General features: G+C 51.1%; 54 non-coding genes and 1 pseudogene across 54 annotated transcripts; all 55 read left to right on the forward strand.

The window, feature by feature from the left end:
* The first annotated feature begins 159 nt into the window (after nt 1-159).
* On the forward strand, nt 160-278 carry LOC120911788. Its single transcript, XR_005742558.1, has one exon. It is a non-coding gene; the product is annotated as a 5S ribosomal RNA (ribosomal RNA).
* A 90-nt stretch (nt 279-368) lies between these two features.
* Nucleotides 369-487, forward strand: LOC120911789. Its single transcript, XR_005742559.1, has one exon. It is a non-coding gene; the product is annotated as a 5S ribosomal RNA (ribosomal RNA).
* Nucleotides 488-577: 90 nt separating this feature from the next.
* Nucleotides 578-696, forward strand: LOC120911790. The gene has a single exon (XR_005742560.1). It is a non-coding gene; the product is annotated as a 5S ribosomal RNA (ribosomal RNA).
* Nucleotides 697-786: 90 nt separating this feature from the next.
* Nucleotides 787-905, forward strand: LOC120911791. The gene has a single exon (XR_005742561.1). It is a non-coding gene; the product is annotated as a 5S ribosomal RNA (ribosomal RNA).
* Nucleotides 906-995: 90 nt separating this feature from the next.
* LOC120911793 lies at nt 996-1,114 on the forward strand. Its single transcript, XR_005742563.1, has one exon. It is a non-coding gene; the product is annotated as a 5S ribosomal RNA (ribosomal RNA).
* Nucleotides 1,115-1,204: 90 nt separating this feature from the next.
* LOC120911794 lies at nt 1,205-1,323 on the forward strand. The gene has a single exon (XR_005742564.1). It is a non-coding gene; the product is annotated as a 5S ribosomal RNA (ribosomal RNA).
* A 90-nt stretch (nt 1,324-1,413) lies between these two features.
* LOC120911795 lies at nt 1,414-1,532 on the forward strand. Its single transcript, XR_005742565.1, has one exon. It is a non-coding gene; the product is annotated as a 5S ribosomal RNA (ribosomal RNA).
* A 90-nt stretch (nt 1,533-1,622) lies between these two features.
* Nucleotides 1,623-1,741, forward strand: LOC120911796. The gene has a single exon (XR_005742566.1). It is a non-coding gene; the product is annotated as a 5S ribosomal RNA (ribosomal RNA).
* Nucleotides 1,742-1,831: 90 nt separating this feature from the next.
* Nucleotides 1,832-1,950, forward strand: LOC120911797. Its single transcript, XR_005742567.1, has one exon. It is a non-coding gene; the product is annotated as a 5S ribosomal RNA (ribosomal RNA).
* A 90-nt stretch (nt 1,951-2,040) lies between these two features.
* On the forward strand, nt 2,041-2,159 carry LOC120911798. The gene has a single exon (XR_005742568.1). It is a non-coding gene; the product is annotated as a 5S ribosomal RNA (ribosomal RNA).
* Nucleotides 2,160-2,249: 90 nt separating this feature from the next.
* LOC120911799 lies at nt 2,250-2,368 on the forward strand. Its single transcript, XR_005742569.1, has one exon. It is a non-coding gene; the product is annotated as a 5S ribosomal RNA (ribosomal RNA).
* A 90-nt stretch (nt 2,369-2,458) lies between these two features.
* Nucleotides 2,459-2,577, forward strand: LOC120911800. The gene has a single exon (XR_005742570.1). It is a non-coding gene; the product is annotated as a 5S ribosomal RNA (ribosomal RNA).
* A 90-nt stretch (nt 2,578-2,667) lies between these two features.
* On the forward strand, nt 2,668-2,786 carry LOC120911801. The gene has a single exon (XR_005742571.1). It is a non-coding gene; the product is annotated as a 5S ribosomal RNA (ribosomal RNA).
* A 90-nt stretch (nt 2,787-2,876) lies between these two features.
* LOC120911802 lies at nt 2,877-2,995 on the forward strand. The gene has a single exon (XR_005742572.1). It is a non-coding gene; the product is annotated as a 5S ribosomal RNA (ribosomal RNA).
* Nucleotides 2,996-3,085: 90 nt separating this feature from the next.
* Nucleotides 3,086-3,204, forward strand: LOC120911804. Its single transcript, XR_005742574.1, has one exon. It is a non-coding gene; the product is annotated as a 5S ribosomal RNA (ribosomal RNA).
* Nucleotides 3,205-3,294: 90 nt separating this feature from the next.
* On the forward strand, nt 3,295-3,413 carry LOC120911805. The gene has a single exon (XR_005742575.1). It is a non-coding gene; the product is annotated as a 5S ribosomal RNA (ribosomal RNA).
* A 90-nt stretch (nt 3,414-3,503) lies between these two features.
* Nucleotides 3,504-3,622, forward strand: LOC120911806. Its single transcript, XR_005742576.1, has one exon. It is a non-coding gene; the product is annotated as a 5S ribosomal RNA (ribosomal RNA).
* Nucleotides 3,623-3,712: 90 nt separating this feature from the next.
* Nucleotides 3,713-3,831, forward strand: LOC120911807. The gene has a single exon (XR_005742577.1). It is a non-coding gene; the product is annotated as a 5S ribosomal RNA (ribosomal RNA).
* A 90-nt stretch (nt 3,832-3,921) lies between these two features.
* On the forward strand, nt 3,922-4,040 carry LOC120911808. Its single transcript, XR_005742578.1, has one exon. It is a non-coding gene; the product is annotated as a 5S ribosomal RNA (ribosomal RNA).
* Nucleotides 4,041-4,130: 90 nt separating this feature from the next.
* On the forward strand, nt 4,131-4,249 carry LOC120911809. Its single transcript, XR_005742579.1, has one exon. It is a non-coding gene; the product is annotated as a 5S ribosomal RNA (ribosomal RNA).
* A 90-nt stretch (nt 4,250-4,339) lies between these two features.
* On the forward strand, nt 4,340-4,458 carry LOC120911810. Its single transcript, XR_005742580.1, has one exon. It is a non-coding gene; the product is annotated as a 5S ribosomal RNA (ribosomal RNA).
* Nucleotides 4,459-4,548: 90 nt separating this feature from the next.
* Nucleotides 4,549-4,667, forward strand: LOC120911811. Its single transcript, XR_005742581.1, has one exon. It is a non-coding gene; the product is annotated as a 5S ribosomal RNA (ribosomal RNA).
* Nucleotides 4,668-4,757: 90 nt separating this feature from the next.
* Nucleotides 4,758-4,876, forward strand: LOC120911812. Its single transcript, XR_005742582.1, has one exon. It is a non-coding gene; the product is annotated as a 5S ribosomal RNA (ribosomal RNA).
* Nucleotides 4,877-4,966: 90 nt separating this feature from the next.
* LOC120911813 lies at nt 4,967-5,085 on the forward strand. Its single transcript, XR_005742583.1, has one exon. It is a non-coding gene; the product is annotated as a 5S ribosomal RNA (ribosomal RNA).
* A 90-nt stretch (nt 5,086-5,175) lies between these two features.
* LOC120911815 lies at nt 5,176-5,294 on the forward strand. The gene has a single exon (XR_005742585.1). It is a non-coding gene; the product is annotated as a 5S ribosomal RNA (ribosomal RNA).
* Nucleotides 5,295-5,384: 90 nt separating this feature from the next.
* On the forward strand, nt 5,385-5,503 carry LOC120911816. The gene has a single exon (XR_005742586.1). It is a non-coding gene; the product is annotated as a 5S ribosomal RNA (ribosomal RNA).
* A 92-nt stretch (nt 5,504-5,595) lies between these two features.
* Nucleotides 5,596-5,714, forward strand: LOC120911817. Its single transcript, XR_005742587.1, has one exon. It is a non-coding gene; the product is annotated as a 5S ribosomal RNA (ribosomal RNA).
* A 90-nt stretch (nt 5,715-5,804) lies between these two features.
* Nucleotides 5,805-5,923, forward strand: LOC120911818. Its single transcript, XR_005742588.1, has one exon. It is a non-coding gene; the product is annotated as a 5S ribosomal RNA (ribosomal RNA).
* Nucleotides 5,924-6,013: 90 nt separating this feature from the next.
* Nucleotides 6,014-6,132, forward strand: LOC120911819. The gene has a single exon (XR_005742589.1). It is a non-coding gene; the product is annotated as a 5S ribosomal RNA (ribosomal RNA).
* A 90-nt stretch (nt 6,133-6,222) lies between these two features.
* Nucleotides 6,223-6,341, forward strand: LOC120911820. Its single transcript, XR_005742590.1, has one exon. It is a non-coding gene; the product is annotated as a 5S ribosomal RNA (ribosomal RNA).
* Nucleotides 6,342-6,431: 90 nt separating this feature from the next.
* LOC120911821 lies at nt 6,432-6,550 on the forward strand. Its single transcript, XR_005742591.1, has one exon. It is a non-coding gene; the product is annotated as a 5S ribosomal RNA (ribosomal RNA).
* Nucleotides 6,551-6,640: 90 nt separating this feature from the next.
* On the forward strand, nt 6,641-6,759 carry LOC120911822. The gene has a single exon (XR_005742592.1). It is a non-coding gene; the product is annotated as a 5S ribosomal RNA (ribosomal RNA).
* Nucleotides 6,760-6,849: 90 nt separating this feature from the next.
* On the forward strand, nt 6,850-6,968 carry LOC120911823. Its single transcript, XR_005742593.1, has one exon. It is a non-coding gene; the product is annotated as a 5S ribosomal RNA (ribosomal RNA).
* A 90-nt stretch (nt 6,969-7,058) lies between these two features.
* LOC120911824 lies at nt 7,059-7,177 on the forward strand. The gene has a single exon (XR_005742594.1). It is a non-coding gene; the product is annotated as a 5S ribosomal RNA (ribosomal RNA).
* A 90-nt stretch (nt 7,178-7,267) lies between these two features.
* On the forward strand, nt 7,268-7,386 carry LOC120911826. The gene has a single exon (XR_005742596.1). It is a non-coding gene; the product is annotated as a 5S ribosomal RNA (ribosomal RNA).
* A 90-nt stretch (nt 7,387-7,476) lies between these two features.
* Nucleotides 7,477-7,595, forward strand: LOC120911827. Its single transcript, XR_005742597.1, has one exon. It is a non-coding gene; the product is annotated as a 5S ribosomal RNA (ribosomal RNA).
* A 90-nt stretch (nt 7,596-7,685) lies between these two features.
* Nucleotides 7,686-7,804, forward strand: LOC120911828. The gene has a single exon (XR_005742598.1). It is a non-coding gene; the product is annotated as a 5S ribosomal RNA (ribosomal RNA).
* Nucleotides 7,805-7,894: 90 nt separating this feature from the next.
* On the forward strand, nt 7,895-8,013 carry LOC120911829. The gene has a single exon (XR_005742599.1). It is a non-coding gene; the product is annotated as a 5S ribosomal RNA (ribosomal RNA).
* A 90-nt stretch (nt 8,014-8,103) lies between these two features.
* Nucleotides 8,104-8,222, forward strand: LOC120911830. The gene has a single exon (XR_005742600.1). It is a non-coding gene; the product is annotated as a 5S ribosomal RNA (ribosomal RNA).
* A 90-nt stretch (nt 8,223-8,312) lies between these two features.
* On the forward strand, nt 8,313-8,431 carry LOC120911831. The gene has a single exon (XR_005742601.1). It is a non-coding gene; the product is annotated as a 5S ribosomal RNA (ribosomal RNA).
* An 89-nt stretch (nt 8,432-8,520) lies between these two features.
* Nucleotides 8,521-8,639, forward strand: LOC120911832. The gene has a single exon (XR_005742602.1). It is a non-coding gene; the product is annotated as a 5S ribosomal RNA (ribosomal RNA).
* A 90-nt stretch (nt 8,640-8,729) lies between these two features.
* LOC120911833 lies at nt 8,730-8,848 on the forward strand. Its single transcript, XR_005742603.1, has one exon. It is a non-coding gene; the product is annotated as a 5S ribosomal RNA (ribosomal RNA).
* Nucleotides 8,849-8,939: 91 nt separating this feature from the next.
* Nucleotides 8,940-9,058, forward strand: LOC120911834. Its single transcript, XR_005742604.1, has one exon. It is a non-coding gene; the product is annotated as a 5S ribosomal RNA (ribosomal RNA).
* Nucleotides 9,059-9,148: 90 nt separating this feature from the next.
* On the forward strand, nt 9,149-9,267 carry LOC120911835. Its single transcript, XR_005742605.1, has one exon. It is a non-coding gene; the product is annotated as a 5S ribosomal RNA (ribosomal RNA).
* Nucleotides 9,268-9,356: 89 nt separating this feature from the next.
* On the forward strand, nt 9,357-9,475 carry LOC120911838. Its single transcript, XR_005742607.1, has one exon. It is a non-coding gene; the product is annotated as a 5S ribosomal RNA (ribosomal RNA).
* Nucleotides 9,476-9,566: 91 nt separating this feature from the next.
* On the forward strand, nt 9,567-9,685 carry LOC120911839. Its single transcript, XR_005742608.1, has one exon. It is a non-coding gene; the product is annotated as a 5S ribosomal RNA (ribosomal RNA).
* Nucleotides 9,686-9,774: 89 nt separating this feature from the next.
* LOC120911840 lies at nt 9,775-9,893 on the forward strand. Its single transcript, XR_005742609.1, has one exon. It is a non-coding gene; the product is annotated as a 5S ribosomal RNA (ribosomal RNA).
* A 90-nt stretch (nt 9,894-9,983) lies between these two features.
* On the forward strand, nt 9,984-10,102 carry LOC120911841. Its single transcript, XR_005742610.1, has one exon. It is a non-coding gene; the product is annotated as a 5S ribosomal RNA (ribosomal RNA).
* Nucleotides 10,103-10,192: 90 nt separating this feature from the next.
* LOC120911842 lies at nt 10,193-10,311 on the forward strand. Its single transcript, XR_005742611.1, has one exon. It is a non-coding gene; the product is annotated as a 5S ribosomal RNA (ribosomal RNA).
* Nucleotides 10,312-10,377: 66 nt separating this feature from the next.
* Nucleotides 10,378-10,496, forward strand: LOC120912332. Its single transcript, XR_005743045.1, has one exon. It is a non-coding gene; the product is annotated as a 5S ribosomal RNA (ribosomal RNA).
* A 98-nt stretch (nt 10,497-10,594) lies between these two features.
* LOC120912029 lies at nt 10,595-10,713 on the forward strand. The gene has a single exon (XR_005742792.1). It is a non-coding gene; the product is annotated as a 5S ribosomal RNA (ribosomal RNA).
* A 98-nt stretch (nt 10,714-10,811) lies between these two features.
* Nucleotides 10,812-10,930, forward strand: LOC120912112. Its single transcript, XR_005742872.1, has one exon. It is a non-coding gene; the product is annotated as a 5S ribosomal RNA (ribosomal RNA).
* A 97-nt stretch (nt 10,931-11,027) lies between these two features.
* LOC120912165 lies at nt 11,028-11,146 on the forward strand. The gene has a single exon (XR_005742922.1). It is a non-coding gene; the product is annotated as a 5S ribosomal RNA (ribosomal RNA).
* A 96-nt stretch (nt 11,147-11,242) lies between these two features.
* Nucleotides 11,243-11,361, forward strand: LOC120912384 (annotated as a pseudogene).
* Nucleotides 11,362-11,459: 98 nt separating this feature from the next.
* On the forward strand, nt 11,460-11,578 carry LOC120912164. The gene has a single exon (XR_005742921.1). It is a non-coding gene; the product is annotated as a 5S ribosomal RNA (ribosomal RNA).
* Nucleotides 11,579-12,370: the final 792 nt, after the last annotated feature.

Consider the following 12,370-nt stretch of genomic DNA (forward strand, 5'->3'; position numbering starts at 1 on the left):
GCTAAGCAGGGTCGGGCCTGGTTAGTACCTGGATGGGAGACCGCCTGGGAATACCAGGTGCTGTAGGCTTTTTTGTTTTGGTGGAGTCTTGAATCTCTTTTTTCCCCCAGTCTTTCTTCCATGCTATCTTCAAGAGAGTTAAGGACAGCCATGGTTATCGCCTACGGCCACATCACCTTGAAAGCGCCCGATCTCGTCTGATCTCGGAGGCTAAGCAGGGTCGGGCCTGGTTAGTACCTGGATGGGAGACCGCCTGGGAATACCAGGTGCTGTAGGCTTTTTTGTTTTGGTGGAGTCTTGAATCTCTTTTTTCCCCCAGTCTTTCTTCCATGCTATCTTCAAGAGAGTTAAGGACAGCCATGGTTATCGCCTACGGCCACATCACCTTGAAAGCGCCCGATCTCGTCTGATCTCGGAGGCTAAGCAGGGTCGGGCCTGGTTAGTACCTGGATGGGAGACCGCCTGGGAATACCAGGTGCTGTAGGCTTTTTTGTTTTGGTGGAGTCTTGAATCTCTTTTTTCCCCCAGTCTTTCTTCCATGCTATCTTCAAGAGAGTTAAGGACAGCCATGGTTATCGCCTACGGCCACATCACCTTGAAAGCGCCCGATCTCGTCTGATCTCGGAGGCTAAGCAGGGTCGGGCCTGGTTAGTACCTGGATGGGAGACCGCCTGGGAATACCAGGTGCTGTAGGCTTTTTTGTTTTGGTGGAGTCTTGAATCTCTTTTTTCCCCCAGTCTTTCTTCCATGCTATCTTCAAGAGAGTTAAGGACAGCCATGGTTATCGCCTACGGCCACATCACCTTGAAAGCGCCCGATCTCGTCTGATCTCGGAGGCTAAGCAGGGTCGGGCCTGGTTAGTACCTGGATGGGAGACCGCCTGGGAATACCAGGTGCTGTAGGCTTTTTTGTTTTGGTGGAGTCTTGAATCTCTTTTTTCCCCCAGTCTTTCTTCCATGCTATCTTCAAGAGAGTTAAGGACAGCCATGGTTATCGCCTACGGCCACATCACCTTGAAAGCGCCCGATCTCGTCTGATCTCGGAGGCTAAGCAGGGTCGGGCCTGGTTAGTACCTGGATGGGAGACCGCCTGGGAATACCAGGTGCTGTAGGCTTTTTTGTTTTGGTGGAGTCTTGAATCTCTTTTTTCCCCCCGTCTTTCTTCCATGCTATCTTCAAGAGAGTTAAGGACAGCCATGGTTATCGCCTACGGCCACATCACCTTGAAAGCGCCCGATCTCGTCTGATCTCGGAGGCTAAGCAGGGTCGGGCCTGGTTAGTACCTGGATGGGAGACCGCCTGGGAATACCAGGTGCTGTAGGCTTTTTTGTTTTGGTGGAGTCTTGAATCTCTTTTTTCCCCCAGTCTTTCTTCCATGCTATCTTCAAGAGAGTTAAGGACAGCCATGGTTATCGCCTACGGCCACATCACCTTGAAAGCGCCCGATCTCGTCTGATCTCGGAGGCTAAGCAGGGTCGGGCCTGGTTAGTACCTGGATGGGAGACCGCCTGGGAATACCAGGTGCTGTAGGCTTTTTTGTTTTGGTGGAGTCTTGAATCTCTTTTTTCCCCCAGTCTTTCTTCCATGCTATCTTCAAGAGAGTTAAGGACAGCCATGGTTATCGCCTACGGCCACATCACCTTGAAAGCGCCCGATCTCGTCTGATCTCGGAGGCTAAGCAGGGTCGGGCCTGGTTAGTACCTGGATGGGAGACCGCCTGGGAATACCAGGTGCTGTAGGCTTTTTTGTTTTGGTGGAGTCTTGAATCTCTTTTTTCCCCCAGTCTTTCTTCCATGCTATCTTCAAGAGAGTTAAGGACAGCCATGGTTATCGCCTACGGCCACATCACCTTGAAAGCGCCCGATCTCGTCTGATCTCGGAGGCTAAGCAGGGTCGGGCCTGGTTAGTACCTGGATGGGAGACCGCCTGGGAATACCAGGTGCTGTAGGCTTTTTTGTTTTGGTGGAGTCTTGAATCTCTTTTTTCCCCCAGTCTTTCTTCCATGCTATCTTCAAGAGAGTTAAGGACAGCCATGGTTATCGCCTACGGCCACATCACCTTGAAAGCGCCCGATCTCGTCTGATCTCGGAGGCTAAGCAGGGTCGGGCCTGGTTAGTACCTGGATGGGAGACCGCCTGGGAATACCAGGTGCTGTAGGCTTTTTTGTTTTGGTGGAGTCTTGAATCTCTTTTTTCCCCCAGTCTTTCTTCCATGCTATCTTCAAGAGAGTTAAGGACAGCCATGGTTATCGCCTACGGCCACATCACCTTGAAAGCGCCCGATCTCGTCTGATCTCGGAGGCTAAGCAGGGTCGGGCCTGGTTAGTACCTGGATGGGAGACCGCCTGGGAATACCAGGTGCTGTAGGCTTTTTTGTTTTGGTGGAGTCTTGAATCTCTTTTTTCCCCCAGTCTTTCTTCCATGCTATCTTCAAGAGAGTTAAGGACAGCCATGGTTATCGCCTACGGCCACATCACCTTGAAAGCGCCCGATCTCGTCTGATCTCGGAGGCTAAGCAGGGTCGGGCCTGGTTAGTACCTGGATGGGAGACCGCCTGGGAATACCAGGTGCTGTAGGCTTTTTTGTTTTGGTGGAGTCTTGAATCTCTTTTTTCCCCCAGTCTTTCTTCCATGCTATCTTCAAGAGAGTTAAGGACAGCCATGGTTATCGCCTACGGCCACATCACCTTGAAAGCGCCCGATCTCGTCTGATCTCGGAGGCTAAGCAGGGTCGGGCCTGGTTAGTACCTGGATGGGAGACCGCCTGGGAATACCAGGTGCTGTAGGCTTTTTTGTTTTGGTGGAGTCTTGAATCTCTTTTTTCCCCCAGTCTTTCTTCCATGCTATCTTCAAGAGAGTTAAGGACAGCCATGGTTATCGCCTACGGCCACATCACCTTGAAAGCGCCCGATCTCGTCTGATCTCGGAGGCTAAGCAGGGTCGGGCCTGGTTAGTACCTGGATGGGAGACCGCCTGGGAATACCAGGTGCTGTAGGCTTTTTTGTTTTGGTGGAGTCTTGAATCTCTTTTTTCCCCCAGTCTTTCTTCCATGCTATCTTCAAGAGAGTTAAGGACAGCCATGGTTATCGCCTACGGCCACATCACCTTGAAAGCGCCCGATCTCGTCTGATCTCGGAGGCTAAGCAGGGTCGGGCCTGGTTAGTACCTGGATGGGAGACCGCCTGGGAATACCAGGTGCTGTAGGCTTTTTTGTTTTGGTGGAGTCTTGAATCTCTTTTTTCCCCCAGTCTTTCTTCCATGCTATCTTCAAGAGAGTTAAGGACAGCCATGGTTATCGCCTACGGCCACATCACCTTGAAAGCGCCCGATCTCGTCTGATCTCGGAGGCTAAGCAGGGTCGGGCCTGGTTAGTACCTGGATGGGAGACCGCCTGGGAATACCAGGTGCTGTAGGCTTTTTTGTTTTGGTGGAGTCTTGAATCTCTTTTTTCCCCCAGTCTTTCTTCCATGCTATCTTCAAGAGAGTTAAGGACAGCCATGGTTATCGCCTACGGCCACATCACCTTGAAAGCGCCCGATCTCGTCTGATCTCGGAGGCTAAGCAGGGTCGGGCCTGGTTAGTACCTGGATGGGAGACCGCCTGGGAATACCAGGTGCTGTAGGCTTTTTTGTTTTGGTGGAGTCTTGAATCTCTTTTTTCCCCCAGTCTTTCTTCCATGCTATCTTCAAGAGAGTTAAGGACAGCCATGGTTATCGCCTACGGCCACATCACCTTGAAAGCGCCCGATCTCGTCTGATCTCGGAGGCTAAGCAGGGTCGGGCCTGGTTAGTACCTGGATGGGAGACCGCCTGGGAATACCAGGTGCTGTAGGCTTTTTTGTTTTGGTGGAGTCTTGAATCTCTTTTTTCCCCCAGTCTTTCTTCCATGCTATCTTCAAGAGAGTTAAGGACAGCCATGGTTATCGCCTACGGCCACATCACCTTGAAAGCGCCCGATCTCGTCTGATCTCGGAGGCTAAGCAGGGTCGGGCCTGGTTAGTACCTGGATGGGAGACCGCCTGGGAATACCAGGTGCTGTAGGCTTTTTTGTTTTGGTGGAGTCTTGAATCTCTTTTTTCCCCCAGTCTTTCTTCCATGCTATCTTCAAGAGAGTTAAGGACAGCCATGGTTATCGCCTACGGCCACATCACCTTGAAAGCGCCCGATCTCGTCTGATCTCGGAGGCTAAGCAGGGTCGGGCCTGGTTAGTACCTGGATGGGAGACCGCCTGGGAATACCAGGTGCTGTAGGCTTTTTTGTTTTGGTGGAGTCTTGAATCTCTTTTTTCCCCCAGTCTTTCTTCCATGCTATCTTCAAGAGAGTTAAGGACAGCCATGGTTATCGCCTACGGCCACATCACCTTGAAAGCGCCCGATCTCGTCTGATCTCGGAGGCTAAGCAGGGTCGGGCCTGGTTAGTACCTGGATGGGAGACCGCCTGGGAATACCAGGTGCTGTAGGCTTTTTTGTTTTGGTGGAGTCTTGAATCTCTTTTTTCCCCCAGTCTTTCTTCCATGCTATCTTCAAGAGAGTTAAGGACAGCCATGGTTATCGCCTACGGCCACATCACCTTGAAAGCGCCCGATCTCGTCTGATCTCGGAGGCTAAGCAGGGTCGGGCCTGGTTAGTACCTGGATGGGAGACCGCCTGGGAATACCAGGTGCTGTAGGCTTTTTTGTTTTGGTGGAGTCTTGAATCTCTTTTTTCCCCCAGTCTTTCTTCCATGCTATCTTCAAGAGAGTTAAGGACAGCCATGGTTATCGCCTACGGCCACATCACCTTGAAAGCGCCCGATCTCGTCTGATCTCGGAGGCTAAGCAGGGTCGGGCCTGGTTAGTACCTGGATGGGAGACCGCCTGGGAATACCAGGTGCTGTAGGCTTTTTTGTTTTGGTGGAGTCTTGAATCTCTTTTTTCCCCCAGTCTTTCTTCCATGCTATCTTCAAGAGAGTTAAGGACAGCCATGGTTATCGCCTACGGCCACATCACCTTGAAAGCGCCCGATCTCGTCTGATCTCGGAGGCTAAGCAGGGTCGGGCCTGGTTAGTACCTGGATGGGAGACCGCCTGGGAATACCAGGTGCTGTAGGCTTTTTTGTTTTGGTGGAGTCTTGAATCTCTTTTTTCCCCCAGTCTTTCTTCCATGCTATCTTCAAGAGAGTTAAGGACAGCCATGGTTATCGCCTACGGCCACATCACCTTGAAAGCGCCCGATCTCGTCTGATCTCGGAGGCTAAGCAGGGTCGGGCCTGGTTAGTACCTGGATGGGAGACCGCCTGGGAATACCAGGTGCTGTAGGCTTTTTTGTTTTGGTGGAGTCTTGAATCTCTTTTTTCCCCCAGTCTTTCTTCCATGCTATCTTCAAGAGAGTTAAGGACAGCCATGGTTATCGCCTACGGCCACATCACCTTGAAAGCGCCCGATCTCGTCTGATCTCGGAGGCTAAGCAGGGTCGGGCCTGGTTAGTACCTGGATGGGAGACCGCCTGGGAATACCAGGTGCTGTAGGCTTTTTTGTTTTGGTGGGGAGTCTTGAATCTCTTTTTTCCCCCAGTCTTTCTTCCATGCTATCTTCAAGAGAGTTAAGGACAGCCATGGTTATCGCCTACGGCCACATCACCTTGAAAGCGCCCGATCTCGTCTGATCTCGGAGGCTAAGCAGGGTCGGGCCTGGTTAGTACCTGGATGGGAGACCGCCTGGGAATACCAGGTGCTGTAGGCTTTTTTGTTTTGGTGGAGTCTTGAATCTCTTTTTTCCCCCAGTCTTTCTTCCATGCTATCTTCAAGAGAGTTAAGGACAGCCATGGTTATCGCCTACGGCCACATCACCTTGAAAGCGCCCGATCTCGTCTGATCTCGGAGGCTAAGCAGGGTCGGGCCTGGTTAGTACCTGGATGGGAGACCGCCTGGGAATACCAGGTGCTGTAGGCTTTTTTGTTTTGGTGGAGTCTTGAATCTCTTTTTTCCCCCAGTCTTTCTTCCATGCTATCTTCAAGAGAGTTAAGGACAGCCATGGTTATCGCCTACGGCCACATCACCTTGAAAGCGCCCGATCTCGTCTGATCTCGGAGGCTAAGCAGGGTCGGGCCTGGTTAGTACCTGGATGGGAGACCGCCTGGGAATACCAGGTGCTGTAGGCTTTTTTGTTTTGGTGGAGTCTTGAATCTCTTTTTTCCCCCAGTCTTTCTTCCATGCTATCTTCAAGAGAGTTAAGGACAGCCATGGTTATCGCCTACGGCCACATCACCTTGAAAGCGCCCGATCTCGTCTGATCTCGGAGGCTAAGCAGGGTCGGGCCTGGTTAGTACCTGGATGGGAGACCGCCTGGGAATACCAGGTGCTGTAGGCTTTTTTGTTTTGGTGGAGTCTTGAATCTCTTTTTTCCCCCAGTCTTTCTTCCATGCTATCTTCAAGAGAGTTAAGGACAGCCATGGTTATCGCCTACGGCCACATCACCTTGAAAGCGCCCGATCTCGTCTGATCTCGGAGGCTAAGCAGGGTCGGGCCTGGTTAGTACCTGGATGGGAGACCGCCTGGGAATACCAGGTGCTGTAGGCTTTTTTGTTTTGGTGGAGTCTTGAATCTCTTTTTTCCCCCAGTCTTTCTTCCATGCTATCTTCAAGAGAGTTAAGGACAGCCATGGTTATCGCCTACGGCCACATCACCTTGAAAGCGCCCGATCTCGTCTGATCTCGGAGGCTAAGCAGGGTCGGGCCTGGTTAGTACCTGGATGGGAGACCGCCTGGGAATACCAGGTGCTGTAGGCTTTTTTGTTTTGGTGGAGTCTTGAATCTCTTTTTTCCCCCAGTCTTTCTTCCATGCTATCTTCAAGAGAGTTAAGGACAGCCATGGTTATCGCCTACGGCCACATCACCTTGAAAGCGCCCGATCTCGTCTGATCTCGGAGGCTAAGCAGGGTCGGGCCTGGTTAGTACCTGGATGGGAGACCGCCTGGGAATACCAGGTGCTGTAGGCTTTTTTGTTTTGGTGGAGTCTTGAATCTCTTTTTTCCCCCAGTCTTTCTTCCATGCTATCTTCAAGAGAGTTAAGGACAGCCATGGTTATCGCCTACGGCCACATCACCTTGAAAGCGCCCGATCTCGTCTGATCTCGGAGGCTAAGCAGGGTCGGGCCTGGTTAGTACCTGGATGGGAGACCGCCTGGGAATACCAGGTGCTGTAGGCTTTTTTGTTTTGGTGGAGTCTTGAATCTCTTTTTTCCCCCAGTCTTTCTTCCATGCTATCTTCAAGAGAGTTAAGGACAGCCATGGTTATCGCCTACGGCCACATCACCTTGAAAGCGCCCGATCTCGTCTGATCTCGGAGGCTAAGCAGGGTCGGGCCTGGTTAGTACCTGGATGGGAGACCGCCTGGGAATACCAGGTGCTGTAGGCTTTTTTGTTTTGGTGGAGTCTTGAATCTCTTTTTTCCCCCAGTCTTTCTTCCATGCTATCTTCAAGAGAGTTAAGGACAGCCATGGTTATCGCCTACGGCCACATCACCTTGAAAGCGCCCGATCTCGTCTGATCTCGGAGGCTAAGCAGGGTCGGGCCTGGTTAGTACCTGGATGGGAGACCGCCTGGGAATACCAGGTGCTGTAGGCTTTTTTGTTTTGGTGGAGTCTTGAATCTCTTTTTTCCCCCAGTCTTTCTTCCATGCTATCTTCAAGAGAGTTAAGGACAGCCATGGTTATCGCCTACGGCCACATCACCTTGAAAGCGCCCGATCTCGTCTGATCTCGGAGGCTAAGCAGGGTCGGGCCTGGTTAGTACCTGGATGGGAGACCGCCTGGGAATACCAGGTGCTGTAGGCTTTTTTGTTTTGGTGGAGTCTTGAATCTCTTTTTTCCCCCAGTCTTTCTTCCATGCTATCTTCAAGAGAGTTAAGGACAGCCATGGTTATCGCCTACGGCCACATCACCTTGAAAGCGCCCGATCTCGTCTGATCTCGGAGGCTAAGCAGGGTCGGGCCTGGTTAGTACCTGGATGGGAGACCGCCTGGGAATACCAGGTGCTGTAGGCTTTTTTGTTTTGGTGGAGTCTTGAATCTCTTTTTTCCCCCAGTCTTTCTTCCATGCTATCTTCAAGAGAGTTAAGGACAGCCATGGTTATCGCCTACGGCCACATCACCTTGAAAGCGCCCGATCTCGTCTGATCTCGGAGGCTAAGCAGGGTCGGGCCTGGTTAGTACCTGGATGGGAGACCGCCTGGGAATACCAGGTGCTGTAGGCTTTTTTGTTTTGGTGGAGTCTTGAATCTCTTTTTTCCCCCAGTCTTTCTTCCATGCTATCTTCAAGAGAGTTAAGGACAGCCATGGTTATCGCCTACGGCCACATCACCTTGAAAGCGCCCGATCTCGTCTGATCTCGGAGGCTAAGCAGGGTCGGGCCTGGTTAGTACCTGGATGGGAGACCGCCTGGGAATACCAGGTGCTGTAGGCTTTTTTGTTTTGGTGGAGTCTTGAATCTCTTTTTTCCCCAGTCTTTCTTCCATGCTATCTTCAAGAGAGTTAAGGACAGCCATGGTTATCGCCTACGGCCACATCACCTTGAAAGCGCCCGATCTCGTCTGATCTCGGAGGCTAAGCAGGGTCGGGCCTGGTTAGTACCTGGATGGGAGACCGCCTGGGAATACCAGGTGCTGTAGGCTTTTTTGTTTTGGTGGAGTCTTGAATCTCTTTTTTCCCCCAGTCTTTCTTCCATGCTATCTTCAAGAGAGTTAAGGACAGCCATGGTTATCGCCTACGGCCACATCACCTTGAAAGCGCCCGATCTCGTCTGATCTCGGAGGCTAAGCAGGGTCGGGCCTGGTTAGTACCTGGATGGGAGACCGCCTGGGAATACCAGGTGCTGTAGGCTTTTTTTGTTTTGGTGGAGTCTTGAATCTCTTTTTTCCCCCAGTCTTTCTTCCATGCTATCTTCAAGAGAGTTAAGGACAGCCATGGTTATCGCCTACGGCCACATCACCTTGAAAGCGCCCGATCTCGTCTGATCTCGGAGGCTAAGCAGGGTCGGGCCTGGTTAGTACCTGGATGGGAGACCGCCTGGGAATACCAGGTGCTGTAGGCTTTTTTGTTTTGGTGGAGTCTTGAATCTCTTTTTTCCCCCAGTCTTTCTTCCATGCTATCTTCAAGAGAGTTAAGGACAGCCATGGTTATCGCCTACGGCCACATCACCTTGAAAGCGCCCGATCTCGTCTGATCTCGGAGGCTAAGCAGGGTCGGGCCTGGTTAGTACCTGGATGGGAGACCGCCTGGGAATACCAGGTGCTGTAGGCTTTTTTGTTTTGGTGGAGTCTTGAATCTCTTTTTTCCCCAGTCTTTCTTCCATGCTATCTTCAAGAGAGTTAAGGACAGCCATGGTTATCGCCTACGGCCACATCACCTTGAAAGCGCCCGATCTCGTCTGATCTCGGAGGCTAAGCAGGGTCGGGCCTGGTTAGTACCTGGATGGGAGACCGCCTGGGAATACCAGGTGCTGTAGGCTTTTTTTGTTTTGGTGGAGTCTTGAATCTCTTTTTTTCCCCAGTCTTTCTTCCATGCTATCTTCAAGAGAGTTAAGGACAGCCATGGTTATCGCCTACGGCCACATCACCTTGAAAGCGCCCGATCTCGTCTGATCTCGGAGGCTAAGCAGGGTCGGGCCTGGTTAGTACCTGGATGGGAGACCGCCTGGGAATACCAGGTGCTGTAGGCTTTTTTGTTTTGGTGGAGTCTTGAATCTCTTTTTTCCCCAGTCTTTCTTCCATGCTATCTTCAAGAGAGTTAAGGACAGCCATGGTTATCGCCTACGGCCACATCACCTTGAAAGCGCCCGATCTCGTCTGATCTCGGAGGCTAAGCAGGGTCGGGCCTGGTTAGTACCTGGATGGGAGACCGCCTGGGAATACCAGGTGCTGTAGGCTTTTTTGTTTTGGTGGAGTCTTGAATCTCTTTTTTCCCCCAGTCTTTCTTCCATGCTATCTTCAAGAGAGTTAAGGACAGCCATGGTTATCGCCTACGGCCACATCACCTTGAAAGCGCCCGATCTCGTCTGATCTCGGAGGCTAAGCAGGGTCGGGCCTGGTTAGTACCTGGATGGGAGACCGCCTGGGAATACCAGGTGCTGTAGGCTTTTTTGTTTTGGTGGAGTCTTGAATCTCTTTTTTCCCCCAGTCTTTCTTCCATGCTATCTTCAAGAGAGTTAAGGACAGCCATGGTTATCGCCTACGGCCACATCACCTTGAAAGCGCCCGATCTCGTCTGATCTCGGAGGCTAAGCAGGGTCGGGCCTGGTTAGTACCTGGATGGGAGACCGCCTGGGAATACCAGGTGCTGTAGGCTTTTTTGTTTTGGTGGAGTCTTTCTTCCATGCTATCTTCAAGAGAGTTAAGGACAGCCATGGTTATCGCCTACGGCCACATCACCCTGAAAGCGCCCGATCTCGTCTGATCTCGGAGGCTAAGCAGGGTCGGGCCTGGTTAGTACCTGGATGGGAGACCGCCTGGGAATACCAGGTGCTGTAGGCTTTTTTTTGGTTGTTGTTGTGGTGGAGTCCTGGAATCTTTTTTTTACGAGTCTTTCTTCCATGCTATCTTCAAGAGAGTTAAGGACAGCCATGGTTATTGCCTATGGCCACATCACCCTGAAAGCGCCCGATCTCATTTGATCTCGGAGGCTAAGCCGGGTCGGGCCTGGTTAGTACCTGGATGGGAGACCGCCTGGGAATACCAGGTGCTGTAGGCTTTTTTTTGGTTGTTGTTGTGGTGGAGTCCTGGAATCTTTTTTTTACGAGTCTTTCTTCCATGCTATCTTCAAGAGAGTTAAGGACAGCCATGGTTATCGCCTACGGCCACATCACCCTGAAAGCGCCAGATTTCGTCTGATCTCGGAGGCTAAGCAGGGTCGGGCCTGGTTAGTACCTGGATGGGAGACCGCCTGGGAATACCAGGTGCTGTAGGCTTTTTTTGGTTGTTGTTGTGGTGGAGTCCTGGAATCTTTTTTTTACGAGTCTTTCTTCCATGCTATCTTCAAGAGAGTTAAGGACAGCCATGGTTATTGCCTACGGCCACATCACCCTGAAAGTGCCCGATCTTGTCTGATCTCGGAGGCTAAGCAGGGTCGGGCCTGGTTAGTACCTGGATGGGAGACCGCCTGGGAATACCAGGTGCTGTGGGCTTTTTTTTGGTTGTTGTGGTGGAGTCCTGAAATCTTTTTTTTTACGAGTCTTTCTTCCATGCTATCTTCAAGAGAGTTAAGGACAGCCAAGGTTATCGCCGACAGCCACAGCACCCTGAAAGCGCCCGATCTCATCTGATCTCGAAGGCTAAGCAGGGTCGGGACTGGTTAGTACCTGGATGGGAGACTGCCTGGGAATATCAGGTACTGTAGGCTTTTTTTTGGTTGTTGTTGTGGTGGAGTCCTGGAATCTTTTTTTTACGAGTCTTTCTTCCATGCTATCTTCAAGAGAGTTAAGGACATCCATTGTAATCGCCTACAGCCACATCACCCTGAAAGCGCCCGATCTCGTCTGATCTCGGAGGCTAAGCAGGGTCGGGCCTGGTTAGTACCTGGGTGGGAGACCGCCTGGGAATACCAGGTGCTGCAGACTTTTTTTTGGTTGTTGTTGTGGTGGAGTCCTGGAATCTTTTTTTTACGAGTCTTTCTTCCATGCTATCTTCAAGAGAGTTAAGGACAGCTATGGTTATCGCCTACGGCCACATCACCCTGAAAGCGCCCGATCTCGTCTCATTACTTTGTTGGCTGGCAATTCCTCCTCCTGAATCACTGGTGTCTCCATCTCTTGTACTGCTGGCATTGCTGCAATCACGTTCTCCTGGTCTAGCTCCATTAATTCTGCTTCGATGACCCGCTTGGTTTTGTTGCTAGCAATCCTTCCACGAACTTCCAGTAGTTCTTTCAGTGTATTTCTTTTAAGTAGGGTGTACCAGGCTTCCATTCACTGTTCCCAGTGTCTGCTTGGAATCCGGGTGTAAAGGAGAGTAGAAGGGAAAATCAAGCTGCTGCCAACCATTTGTGACGGTATTAGAATGATATCCCCGTCAAAGTCTTCCCTTCTTCCCATAAAGATAATCACCCAATATTCCACAAGGGGGAATATTCCTGGAGTCGCCCAATAAGCCACACATGCCAAGCTTACTGCTGGAACAAGACACTTTAATGGCAGCTTGCTGCTGGTATATATACAGTTTTCAAGCTAAATCCTCAATCAAGGAACAATGAAATCTCCACTCCCTTCTCACACACAGTGGGGGGCTTCCATACAGATGATAGGCAGACTTTTCGGAGTCGATCCTGAAAACACTTTCTTTAGATAATGACACCAGTGAAGGTAATTACTAGTTGTACAGAATACATTATCTAGACGGCTTGGCCCCGCACA

This window comes from Rana temporaria, chromosome 8, assembly GCF_905171775.1.
Source record: "Rana temporaria chromosome 8, aRanTem1.1, whole genome shotgun sequence".
Lineage (NCBI taxonomy): Eukaryota > Metazoa > Chordata > Amphibia > Anura > Ranidae > Rana > Rana temporaria.